The sequence below is a fragment of the Dama dama genome, chromosome 9 (genome assembly GCF_033118175.1).
Source record: "Dama dama isolate Ldn47 chromosome 9, ASM3311817v1, whole genome shotgun sequence".
NCBI lineage: Eukaryota > Metazoa > Chordata > Mammalia > Artiodactyla > Cervidae > Dama > Dama dama.
The window spans coordinates 107532060-107541042 of NC_083689.1; the positions used below are offsets into that span (position 1 = coordinate 107532060).

The window sequence follows — 8983 nt, forward strand, 5'->3', positions numbered from 1 at the left end:
GTGTTAGGCCCATGTTGGAACATTAAATTTACAACAGGGTAGAAAGCATAGATAATGATGCTATTCCTTTAAATATATATCAAATGGCTTGTGAGGCTACCAAAATGATTATATATACACTGGATAACACCCACAGATAAAAATGCAATATCATTTCTTTAGGTGAGCTATGCTTACTCAGTAAGGTACAGGTGTGCTAAGTCAGTTCAGCCATGTCCGACTCTTTGCGACCCTATGGTTTGCCAGGCTTGACAGGCTTCTCTGTCCATGGAATTCTCCAGGCAAGAATACTGGAGAGGGTTGCCAGGCCCTCCTCCAAGGGAGCTTCCCGACCGCAACCCAGGGATTGAACTTGCGTCTCTTGCATATCTTGCATTGGCAGGTGGGTTCTCTACCACTAGCGCTACCTGGGAAGCCCATTCAGTAGGGTAGTCAAGACTGATTTCATCAAAATGTATTTTAAAATATTGATTCCAATTATAATAAATCATTCTAGTTCAAATTACAAGATATTTAATATTCTGGACCATCTATTAATAAGAAGGCTTTCCAGGTGGCACAAAAGTAAAGAATCTACTTGCGAATGCAGGAGTCACAGGAGACATGGGTTCAATCCCTGAGTTGGGAAGATCCCCTGGAGCAGGAAACAGCAACCTGCTCTAGTATTCTTGCCTGGAGAATTCCATGGACAATAAAGCCTGGCAGGCTACAGTCCATGGGGCTACAAAGAGTCAGACACGATTGAGCATGCACACAGGAGCACAATTAACAAGAAACAAACTTATTCAAATGTATGATAAAATATTAGTGATTTTAAAAATGAGCAGTAGACAGCCATCAAAAAGAATGAACTAATGCCAGTTGTAGCAACATGGATAGGCCTAGAGATTGTCATACTGAGTGAAGTAAGTCTGAGAAGGAGAAATATCATATGACATCCCTTATATGTGGAATCTAAAAAGAAATGATACCAATGAACTTACTTATTTACTCTATTTACATAGAGAACAAACTTTTGGTTGTCAGGGGAAGGATGAAGGTAAGGGGTTAGAGGGTTTGGGGTGGACAGGTACACACTGCTATATTTAAAATGGAAAACCAACAAGGGCCTACTGCACAGCAGAGGGAACTCTACTCAGAGTTACGTGGCAGCCTGGACGGGAGAGGAGTTTGAGGGAGAATGGATACGTGTGTGTATATATACATATATGTATGGCTGAGTCCCTTTTCTGTTCACCTAAAACTATCACAACATTTTTAATCTGCTACACTTAATTAAATACAAAGTTTTGTGTTTTTTTAATGAGCAGTATGGTACACAGATTTTCTTACTTATTTTAAAGGATAAGTGAACAAAAATGAAGACCACTGCCCTAGAGAATGGAGAGGGGCACTTGGGTCCTGCAGGGAAACCAAGAGGACGGGGGAAGGTGAGATGCCTTGGGAAATTTGGGGGCGGCACAGAAAGGGTGCTGAGGAATCCATACACACACACACATTTCAAGTTTTCCCGAAGAACAGCGCTGGGGCTGCCTACGAAATCTACCCCTTTTCCCTCCCCTCCATTTGTGAGTAGGGAAGAGGAAGCAGCTTTACTGGCGCTCCTGGGGGCAAAGAAAAGTTGAGGAGTAGATAGTCTTGAGTGATTCCAGGGGGATATGGGTCTTCAGCGGATGGTACCTGGCCCTGGGATGATTCAAGGTGGGTGAATACTGGTCTGATATGTGAGAATAAGACAGAGGTGGCTGGGTATATAGATTTGGGACTGGTTGGCTTGCCTGTGAAGGGTGTGCTTCCAGTCCAGTCTTTGTTGTCTCTAAGAACTGGTTATCCCTGGGAGGGGCAGTCTCTCCTCAGAAAGCAGGCTTCGTAACATGTCAAAACAACATAAAGGAAAATTTTAAAAATTTTAATGATTAATACAAATTACCTGTTCATATCTTTTGTCCACTTTTAAAATGAGTTGTTTGCCTTCTCACTGAACTGTAAGAGTTTGTAACCTCAGGACCAGCCCAAACTGGATCTGCTCTATCAATGACAAGATACTTAATTGTTTTTCAGAGATGACAGAACAGAAACCACAGGTCATGCAGCTGAAGCATGCACAGAGGAGAAAATTTTGGCCTCAATAACACTGGAACCAAAATTTCTTCCCCTCAACCTCTGAAATAAAACCAAATGACCAGGCCATGACCAGAATCTGGACACTGGAGACCTGTCACAAGGGAAGGGCCCTCTGTCCAGGGAGACTCCGTATTGAAGCCCCTTTACAGGATCTTGCTATAAATGGCCAGGTTCCAAAGTCCTTCAACTGAAACCCACCCTGCCAGCTTTTCCACATACCAATCTATTCCCCATCACTCGTTAAATTTCACCCTGAATCCTGGATCAGACACAGATTTGAGAGCTCCCTGTCTCCTTGCAATGCCAATCAACCAATAAAGCTTTTTTTTTTCTGAAAAGGTAGTGCCATAGAATTGGCTTCTGTACATAACAGGGAACAAGTTCTTGCTTGGTAACAAGTTCTCTGCAAATTTTGGGCAGTAGTCCTTTATCAGACTTGTGTTTTACAAATATTTTCTTCCAAGCTATGGCATGTCTTTTTGTTAATGGTTGGACAGTTCTTAAGAAGAGACAGTCAAAGTGTGTTTGTCTTGTCTTGTGTTCAGTTGTGTCCAACTCTTTGCAACTCCGTGGACTGTAGCCCGCCAGGCTCTTCTGTCCATGGGATTCTCCAACCAAGAATACTGGAGTGAGTTGCCATGCCCTCCTCTAGAGGATCTTCCTGACCCAGGGATTGAACCCACATGTCTTAGGTCTCCTGAATTGACAGGTAGGTTCTTTACCACTAGCGCCACCTGGGAAGCCCACTAAGGCATAGTCAAGGGTAATCAATGTGGAGAAGGATATGGCAACCCACTCCAGTGTTCTTGCTTGGAGAATCCTGTGGACAGAGGAGCCTGGTGGGCTGCCATCTATGGGGTCGCACAGAGTGGGACATGACCGAAGCGACTTAGCATGCATGCGTGCATTGGAGAAGGAAATGGCAACCCACTCCAGTATTCCTGCCTGGAGAATCCCAGGGACAGAGGAGCCTGGTGGGCTGCCATCTATGGGGTCGCACAGAGTGGGACATGACCAAAGCGACTTAGCATGCATGCAAGGGTAATCAGTGAGTGGGGCTTGTTTGATATTTTTCATTCCTACCAATTAACAGCCACCCCCCTGGTCAGTTTTTAGATATCTAGACTTGGTAGTTTCTCCTCTGAATGCCCCCCCATGTGCTCAGTCATGTTTGACACTGTTACGTAAGCTATAAAATTTAATTTTCTCAAATTCTTAGTAGTAGACTGGTAGTAGACATGGTTCCTTCTTTAGCAGATAAAGGAAATGTGGTTGAAGAAGACCAGGCAAATCGATAACAAATACACAGTTATTAGGTGACACAAAACTTGAGCTCTGTATTCCGACTCTAAAAACCACATTCTTTCATCTACCCCTCAGTTTCACAATAGGGAGGCAGCACTGACTTGAGTCAACATTTACGGCATGATGTCATTCTTCATGAGAGAAGACCATCGCATGTCCTGAGGAGTTCAGGAAGAACTGGGTATTTGAAGCAGAAAGCAAGGCTACAACTTCATGCAAAATTTTCTCAATAATTAATTCCCCAGTCCCTTTAAGCTTTGCTGAAGCATATTTCTTACAAGAAGTCAGAGACTGTTAAAGCCAAGAAGAAATAAGCTCCAGAAAATTTTCATGTTTAAGAAATTCACCTTCATTTTTAAATTAGGGTACCAGGAGGCAGGAAAAAAAAATCTTCATTAAAAACCCTTTTGTGGCTCAGAAGGTAGGGAGCTTGCCTGCAAAGCAGGACATGGGTTCGATCACTGGGTTGGGAAGATTTCCTGGAGAAGGGAATGGCTACCCACTCCAGTATTCTTGCCCGGAGAATCCCACAGACTGAGGAGCCTGGCAGGCTGTAGTCCATGGGGTCGCAAAGAGTCAGACATGACTGAGCAACTAACATTAGCCCAGAGTGGGGGATAAAACTATATTAAGTAGAAGAGAAAGAAGCAGATTCAAGGGTAGCTTCCTAAAGTACTTCCAAGAGACTCATCTGAAATTTTCAGCTTCTCTCTGGTCAGGCTGTCAAGAAAGCTCATAGAGAGAAAGAAAACAATCAAATTACTTTGAAGCTTCTCATTTAGAAAAATCCACTAAGGTCTTTAAGAATCTAAAACTGCTAAAGAAAAAAAATAAAAAATAAAAAAAATAAAACTGCTAAAGAATAACTTGTTTTGTTTTTTTTTTTTAATTCTCCTTAAAATTATTCCAGAACCCCTAAAATCTTCACAAGGGCTCTTTAGAGCCTTTAAAGTGAAAATGAAGAAACTGGTAGAACTATTTCTTTTTAATTATGCTTTTTGGTGGTTTTTCTTTTTTTTCTTTTTTGGCTGCACAGAATCCACCATAGGGGAGCTTAGTTCCCCAACCAGGGATCTAACCCATGTCCCCTTCAGTGGAAATGCAAAGTATTAAACACTGGACACCAGGGAAATCCTTGTAGACTTATGTAAAAGCATACAGTCCTAGGTCTTTGAGACTATGAGGAATAAGAATATTGGTGGAGGAAAATAAGCTCCATGAAAACTCTTAAGAAAAGTAAAAGTGCCAACTGCAAAATAAAAAAATAAATACAGATGACAGAATAATTTTATGAGTAAATTTACATAAAAATTTTCTGAGATATTTGAGAACAATGGATTACAGCAATCTGAATTTTTTTAGGCTAGCCTCCTGGAAGGGTAAGAGAAATCAGAGTTGACATGACATGAGAAAAAAGCTCACGGAAGTAATTACTTTAGGTAAGAGAAAGAAGGAAGGGGGGTTGTAGGGAGAGTGGAAAGAGTATTGAAGAAATTACTTCTGCAAAATGTTAGACTTTCTAAATGTACTCTAATATTTAAGGCTTCTATCAAACGCACCCTCCTCACCCTTCTCTGGTTTTATTATCTGTTCCCTCTCCTTACTCCTCAGGCTTTGGGATTGCAACAGCTCTCCACTTGCCCTAAACCTTGCTGTTGTTGTTATTTAGTCAATAGGTTCCCAGGCAAGAATACTGGAGTGGGTTGCTATTTCTCCCTCCAGGGGATCTTCCTCACCCAGGATCGAACCTGTTTCTCCTCCATTGGCAGCTGGATTCTTTACCATTGAGCCACCAGAGAAGCCTGCCCTAAACCTTACCCACATCATAAATTCTCATCAAACTACCCAGATTAATGATACCATCTGTTTCAATCATGTCACTGACAAATATCACCTCCACCTTTTAATACTTAAAAACAAAAGAAACACCATACACTTTCCACTTACCTTATTTGCAAGAACGCAAATGTGAATTAGATTCCACCAATGAGCTGAAGGCTCCTGAGATTTGTGTTTGGTGCTGATTTATCCAGGGAAGCAGGCAGGGCACAGGGTACTCACTTGGCTATTATAGATTATTGCAGAGAGGCTTCCCAGATGGCTCAGTCGTAAAGAATCTGTCTGCCTATGGGGACACAGGAGATGCAGGTTTGACCCCTTGATCAGGAAGATCTCCTGGAGAGGGAGATGGCAACCCACTCCAGTATTCTTGCCTGGGAAATCCCATGGACAGAGGAGCCTGGCGGGCTAGAGTCCATGTGTTAGCAAAAGAGTTGGATATGCCTAAGTGACTGAGCAGGCACTCATTATCACAGAGGGAGTGTTTCAGTGGAGTTCATTCAGGGAAGCAGAACCACTCTGAGTATATGGAACTGAGAATTTCCAGATGTTCAAGTTGGATTTAGAAAAGGCAGAGGAAGAAGGGATCAAATTGCCAATATCTGTTGGAGCATCCAAAACTCAAGAGAGTTCCAAAAAAACATCTATTTCTGCTTTATTGACTATGCCAAAGCCTTTGATTGTGTGGATCACAACAAACTGTTGACAAGCCTTCAAGAGATGAGAAGACCAGACCACCTTACCTGCCTCCTGAGAAATCTGTATGCAGTTCAAGAAGCAACAGTTAGAACCGGACATGGAACAATGGACTGGTTCCAAATTGGGAAAGGAGTACGTCAAGTCTGTATATTGTCACCCTGCTTATTTAACTTATACACAGAGTACATCATGAGAAACACTGGGCTGGATAAAGCACAAGCTGAAATCAAGACTGCCGGGAGAAATATCAATAACCTCAGATATGCAGATGACACCACCCTTATGGCAGAAAGCGAAGAAGAACTGAAGAGTCTCTTAATGAAAGTGAAGGAAGAGAGTGAAAAAGCTGGTTTAAAACTCAACATTCAAAAAACTAAGATCATGGTATCCAGTCCCATCACTTCATGGCAAATAAATGGAGAAACAACGGAAACAGATTTTATTTTCTTGGGCTCCAAAATCACTGCAGATGGTGACTGAAGCCATGAAATTAAAAGATACTTGCTCCTTGGAAGAAAAGCTATGACCAACCTAGACAGCTTATTAAAAAGCAGAGACATTACTTTGCCAACAAAGGTCTGCCTAGTCAAAGCTATGGTTTTTCCAGTAGTCATGTATGGATGTGAGAGTTGTATCATAAAGAAAGCTGAGCACTGAAAAATTGATTCTTTTGAACTGTGGTGTTGGAGAAGACTCTTCAGAGTCCCTTGGACTGCAAGGAGATCCAACCAGCCCATCCTAAAGGAAGTCAGTCCTGTCTATTCATTGGAAGAACTGATGCTGAAGCTGAAACTCCAATACTTTGGCCACCTGATGTGAAGAACTGACTCATTTGAAAAGACACTGATGCCGGGGAAAATTGAAAGCGGGAGGAGAAGAGGACCACAGAGCATGAGATGGTTGGATGGCAAAACCGACTCCATGGACATGAGTTTGAGTAAACTCCGGGAGTTGGTGATGGACAGAGGCCTGGCGTGCTGCAGTCCCTGGGGTCGCAAAGAGTCGGACACGACTGAGCGACTGAACTGACAAGAACTGGACAAGGGCTAGGGCAGTAAAGCTGGAGAGGAGTTGGGGCGGGGGTGGTGGCTCAGGGGAAAGAGCACAGGCGGGCCAGGGTGAGTGCGGGGTCAGCCAGCCCACCCACGGCTGTCGTGGTCCCTTGAGGGCTGGCGTCAAAGTCTTGGGAAGGCCGCTCCCGCCCCCTGGCTGTCACCTCCGAGGTGCATCGGGGCACGTGTTGCCGGGCCTGGAGTCGCCGTGCTGTTGGTCAGAACCGCCAGCTGTCGGGAATAGAGGGGAGCGGGGTCGGAAAGGATGTGCACAAGCGGAACCCGTCGGCCTTCTGCGTCTGTATCACTGCGCCTCTCGCCACAGCGACCTTCAGGGAGGGGGCGACTGCAGCTCCACTTCCGGGTCACCTCTTACCCGGAACTTGATTGTCTTCCTGCGGTCCTTTAGGGAGCTTTGGGGTGTGCGTTTCCGCTAAGGATCACTAGAGGGCAGCAGAGGGCGCTGGTCAGACAAGCGTGAGGCCAAACCCGCGCCACACGGAAGCCCTGCGGGTTCTGTGGGCTCTCCTCACCGGTGTGGTGTTGGCTGCAGCCAGGCCGGCCGCGCATCCGAGGGCGTTTGGGGAGTCTCTATGAGGGGTTCACCTGTGGCCTCAGTGAGAGTCGCTCAGTCGTGTCCAACTCTTTGTGACCCCCAGGGAATATACAGTCCATGGAATTCTCCCAGCCAGAATACTGGAGTGGGTAGCCATTCCCTTCTCCAGGGGATCTTCCTGACCCAAGGGTCGAACTGAGGTCTCCCGCATTGCAGGCAGATTCTTTACCAACTGAGCTATGAGGGAAGCCCCCCAGGGTTGTGCCAAATTGTGGCAGCCGGTAACGAACATCACCTGGACTGTCATGTCAACTCCACCATCCTTGCTGGTTGGGCCAGGGCAGCCAGAGAGTTTTCTTTGCAGGAGCCAGGTCTTACTTGACATGGTGAGGAAAACATGCTAGAATAGAGTGACCAGGTGTGATCAGAAAATCTTCCTAAACCGATGTTTTATCAGTTCTACCTGGGACGAAATTCTTGCCCCGACTGGAAGCTCCCTGAGAACAGGCACTTCGAATCCTTTATCAACTAAGCATGATTACTCTTTTCAGAAGAAAAAGAAATCCTCTATCTGAGAAACAAAGCGTGAATTGCATAAGTTGTAAATGTAAGGTTGGGCTTTATTATCTACCTTGTAAAGAGATTTATAACAGAATTTGTGTGTTTTCACCTCTGCGTTGTTTTTTTATGTAAAATATTTGATAATTAACATAAAACATACAAGATGTTATGGACATGAGATTGAGTAGGCTCCAGGAGTTGGTTATGGACAGGGAAGCCTGGCGTGCTGCAGTCCATGGGATCCTAAAGAGTCAGACACGATTGAGTGACTGAACTGATACGAGTATATAACATATATTATACAAATTATAAAGAATAAAATAAGATCTCACTCTTTTAAAGGAGTAGTTCATTCAGCAAATGTAGAACATCTGGATAAAGAAGGAAATGCATAAAAATATACTTATTCATTCATCTGTCCATTTTCTCCCCATTTGGTAGCCTTTTTTTTTTAAACACCTCTCTTTTTTTCCATCTTAAATTAAAAGTTTATCATTTCAACTATGCCTTTGCTTATTCCCTAAATTGCTATGCCTTTTCTCTTTTGTTCCATGTCTAGCAAAACCTTACCCTGGATGAACCCAGCTCTCTGCTGTTCACGTCTGCACTAGCACAGCTAGTTGGACCCTGATGAAAGTCACACATCTGAGAAGACTGGTGATCACTGGACTCAATCCTAAACCCTGGATTTAACTGAGCAGTTTGCTCTCGTCTCACAAAGCTATTCCACCTCCTTCCGCCACTGGAGCTTTACTTGCTGCCCAGGACTAAGATTCCCTCAGTGCCTCTTCGTCTCTCTCAGGCAAAGAAGTGAAGAGTCCCTGTAGGTGATAACCCCAGCGGGCTG

At 44.1% G+C, this 8983-nt stretch overlaps 1 long non-coding RNA gene across 1 annotated transcript; it reads right to left on the reverse strand.

Annotated features, from left to right (window-relative positions):
• Positions 1-1789: 1789 nt before the first annotated feature.
• Positions 1790-7334, reverse strand: LOC133061511 (uncharacterized). The gene is made up of 3 exons (XR_009694007.1): positions 7184-7334; positions 5377-5554; positions 1790-1865 (listed from the first exon to the last, which is right to left on the reverse strand). It is a non-coding gene; the product is annotated as an uncharacterized LOC133061511 (long non-coding RNA).
• Between the last annotated feature and the right edge of the window lie 1649 nt (positions 7335-8983).